Source organism: Sinocyclocheilus anshuiensis, unplaced genomic scaffold (genome assembly GCF_001515605.1).
Source record: "Sinocyclocheilus anshuiensis isolate Anshui unplaced genomic scaffold, SAMN03320099.WGS_v1.1 scaffold870, whole genome shotgun sequence".
Lineage (NCBI taxonomy): Eukaryota > Metazoa > Chordata > Actinopteri > Cypriniformes > Cyprinidae > Sinocyclocheilus > Sinocyclocheilus anshuiensis.
This window is the reverse complement of record NW_015540842.1, coordinates 819,582-824,116: the sequence shown is the minus strand read 5'-3', so window position 1 is coordinate 824,116 and position 4,535 is coordinate 819,582.

Genomic DNA, 4,535 nt, shown 5'->3' with positions numbered 1-4,535 from the left:
AGAAAGTAAGATATACAAAGATTTGAAAGCTTAAAACAGATGTTTTATTTACAGTAATTAGGCCTATACTGAATCTGTGCTGAATTCTGTGCAGATTGTTGGAGAAACTGAGCAGAATATAGAATGTTTTGTGAATATGGTAAAATGTGCATTTAATTTGAGTAATTCACTAATAGTCCCTTTGCTAAGCCCCATGTTAATGTTACGGTCCTGTCCCGTCCTGCCCAGAGGCGTTTCTATCCTTTCACCTGTACTGGGCCACAGGCCCCCTCCAAAAATGACCCCATATTTTAAAACTCTTTTTTTGATACTGTTGTGAATATATGACCATACATTGTCTTTATTTGCAGTACAGTGCTGTTCACTATAGCTTTGTGTGCAATAAAGAACTGCTTCATCGATACAAGCTCTTTGCAAGTTTTGTTTCTTAGTGGATTGTAGGTACAGTAAATATTCACCTAATCTTGCTTTTTTTCACTTTCGGAAAACAAGTACATTTTAGCAATCTATTTAAACAATAGTCTCCTACTTATTACTAAAATAATATACTTTAAAGGGTTAGTTCACCCAAAAATGAAAATTAGCCCATAAATTACTCACCCTCAAGTCATCCTAGGTGTATATGACTTTCTTCTTTCAGACGAATCCAGTCGGAGTTATATTAAAAATGGTCTTTGATCTTTCAAGCTGTGTCATGCCAATCAGCAGGTGTTGCATGCATCAGTCCAAAAGCAGTTAAATAAAAAGTGCCCATCCATAAAAAGTGTCTCACACGGCTCCGGGGGGTAAACAAAGGCCTTCTGTAGTGAATCGATGTGTTTTTGTAAGAAAAATATCCATATTCAAAACATAATAATCACTTTAATGTAGCTTGCGCTCACTGTTGTACATGGAAGCAGCTCCGGGAGGATGGCGTATGAGATCGGCTTTGCACATGCGCAGCTCAGAAGTGATGTATGCGGAAGCGCAGGGGAGAGATCAAAACAACGGTCACTAATTAGAAGTACGAAACGAGGATTTGTAAAGAAGAATGTCGGAGGATGTCGATATAAGCCAAGAGGGGACTAGTTTTCCTTTGCTAAAGTGAGCAAACTTTGCTTCCTTTGCTCCTGTTAACAAACGTTGGTTTTCACGAGACTCACCGGCGCATGCGCAGCGCTGATCTCATACGTCATGCTCCCGGGACTGCCAGGGTTTGAACGATAGCCTGGAAAATGCTAACTATCAATCTTATAGCAAGTATATTAACTATTTCCATGCTACGCTCTTTAATATAATGGCTCTTTAAAGGGGTCATATGATGCGATTTCAATTTTTCCTTTCTCTTTGGAGTATTACAAGCTCTTGGTGCATAAAGAAGATCTGTAAAGTTGCAAAGACTAAAGTCTCAAATCCAAAGAGATATTCTTTATAAAAGTTAAGAGTCAGCCACGCCTACCTAAAACGGCTCGTTCTAACACGCCCCCACATACCTACGTCACTATGTGGGAAGATTTGCATAACGCCGCCCAAATGTTCACGCAAAGAAAGAAGGTGTAACTTTTATTCTCGCTGTAGTATTGTTGTTGCTGCCGCCGCCATATTGTGGAGGCGCTGTGTTTCGTTGTGAAAGCGAAACTACTTTGTTTGGCCTTCCCAAAAGAGGACGATATCGCTTCGTCATGCCTAGAGCTGATCCGTGCTGGTTGCTGAGGAAATACTACAACTTCCTCGCTGTGGATCGCCGGATTGGCTTTCACCATGGACGAAGCGGAGTCCAGCCCGGGGTCGTCACATGTCCTTCCGGACGCTCCTTCGTCGAAATCGCCGGCCGCGCCGTTCTCAAGCCCGCCGCCTCTGCTCACTCTAACCCGCCGGCCGTTCCTCACGCTAGCCCCCGGCCTCTGCTCAGTGTAGGCCGCCGCCGCTCACTCAAGGCCGCCATGTGTGACGCTGTGTTTCGTTGTGAAAGTGAAACTACTTTGTTTGGTCTTCCAAAAATGGACACGACTAGAAATCAGTGGTTAAGTTGTATTTACAACACTGTTCCAGAACACTTCAACCCAAATATTCAGGGGAGGGGCTTCTGTATATGACAGGTGCTTTGAAAAGTAGAAGGCTATAGAGAAATTATATTATTTTATTATTTACATTTTAAGTAGCATGCATAAATGTGCATATATTTTGATTTCTTGCTGAATTTTATAATGCAACAAAGAGCTGCTAAGTTCAAAACTTCTAAACAAAGATTATTTTGAAATAATTTTAACAAACCTAAAAAATAAATAAATAAAACAAAAAAGGAAAAGTTGACATGAATCAAAATTGTGCGCAGACAAAATTTATACCATTGAATTGTGCAGAACCCAAAAAATAAAAAGAGGTGAGAATCATGGGCATCTGACAAAACTCACAAAAGCTGTTTGCATATTTGTAAATTTTGTTATATATATATATTTGTTAAACTTCAAAGGTTTTCAAGGCATGGTGCCGAATCACGTGAAGGTTCATAAGTGTATGTCGAAGCATTCATAAAATATTGCAATTTTCATCAGAATTGACATTGACCGACATGAAAAAAATGGGGTATTTTTCGATTCAGTAAACCTCACCAAATCTAATGACCATCTAATCTTATGATTTTTGACCAAACTGTTCAGAAATTGTAAATTTAGCAAAAATGTAATTTTTTTCATGTCTTGACCAGTAGGTGGCGCTGTGACAGGTACCAAGTTTCGTTACAATATGCAAAAGCATCACAAAGTTATAGCCTCATGTCCATTTCAGCGTGCTCTTTGTCGAATTTGTTGATGTGCTATACGAGAATGGTTTAGTATTCATATTTAATATTTTCATGATAGAAAATGACATCATAAGGTCCAATAGACTCATCATTGGTTTCTTGCCTTTATGGATCAAAAGTTATTAGCATAAAAAAGTTCTGAGACTCCCTATTGAGACTGTCCTCCATCTGTGAGCCAAATTGTATAACTTAGCTGTAAGCGGTTCTATGAGCCTCCATAAACTTTCATGGGAGAAGAAGAAGAGATTGAGATTTTGAATGAACTTTTGGTAACACTTTAGTTTAGGGACTAATTCTCACTTTTAACTAGTTGCTTAAAGGGATAGTTTACCCAAAAATGAAAATTCTGTCATTAATTACTCACCCTCATGTCGTTCCAAACCCATAAGACCTTTGTTCATCTTCGGAACACAAATTAAGATGTTTTTGACGAAATCTGAGTGCTCACAGCCCCTCCAGACAGCAATGCAACTGAAATGTTCCCAGACCCAGAAACGTAGTAAGTACATCGGTAAAACAGTCCATTTTGGGATGAACTATGTTGGCTGTGTATTAGTACCTATAAAGCTCATATTAATGCCTTATTCTGCATGACCATATTTTAGATCCCTTATCTTATACCTGAACAGCTACTTTATTACAAATTAGTTTATTGAGGTGTTTATTATTACAAATTAAGAGTTCATTGAGGCAAAAGTCGTAGTTAATAGTTAGTTAGAGAGAACTGTTCAACAAACTAAAGTGTGACCTAACTTTATTTATTCGCTCAGTAATTATATAAAAATACATAACTAGATACATTTACCAAAAATGCCCACATTTTTGTTGCGTACAACTAGCGTGCATCGTCAAAAACCCTATTACATTTAAAAATCAGAATTTACACCAATATTGGTGTAAATATTCAAATAGAGCCTCTTCATAACACCACAGATCAAAAATAAATAAATAAAACACTTAAGATTATTTACGGAATTTATAAAATTTACAATCAACCAACATTTTGTATTTACAAGCTCTTAACTGTCACCCCCCATTTTTTTAAATAGGCATGCAGTTGCACTATCCAAACTTAAATTGTTGTCATTTATGAACACTTTGGAATACAGACATAAGGTTGGTCTCTTTTTAAAGAAGAAAATCAGCAGATTATCGCAAAAGTGCAATAAAAAAAACAAAATTAAGTATCAAAAATGTATGGAGGTTTAAATTTACTGTAAAGAAAATGCACTATATTAATTTTATTGTATTTTATATATAATAAATATTTTACTCTAAAATTGGTATAAAATTAAAACCTTATGTCTAAATAAATTATGTTCCAAATTTGAAGTTGATATGAAAAAAAATGGAGGTTCCTGTGAGATTTTATTTAGCGCGTTATACCATAAACAGCCACCGGGTGCCATCCAAACGCCATTGAATTTTTTAAATGCATTTTTCTGTCACAAATGTCTAGATTTCTCTGTCAAAATATCCACCGAATATGGAATCCTGAGACTCAGACCTTTCCAATGATGTGTTTTTTGTCAAGATTATAAAAAGGTTTGATTCTAAAAGACCGTAATGCATTTTGTAATATTACACTTGACACCGCCCACTAAGGGGGAGGTGACCGCCAAAAGATTTAAAGTACCATTTCCATGGTAACGCAATGTCTGTTTTCAAATTTGACATGATGAATCTTGGGCTTCTAAGCTTTCAAATGATATATGATTTATGATGATTACTAAAAGATTTGATAGAGAAAAAG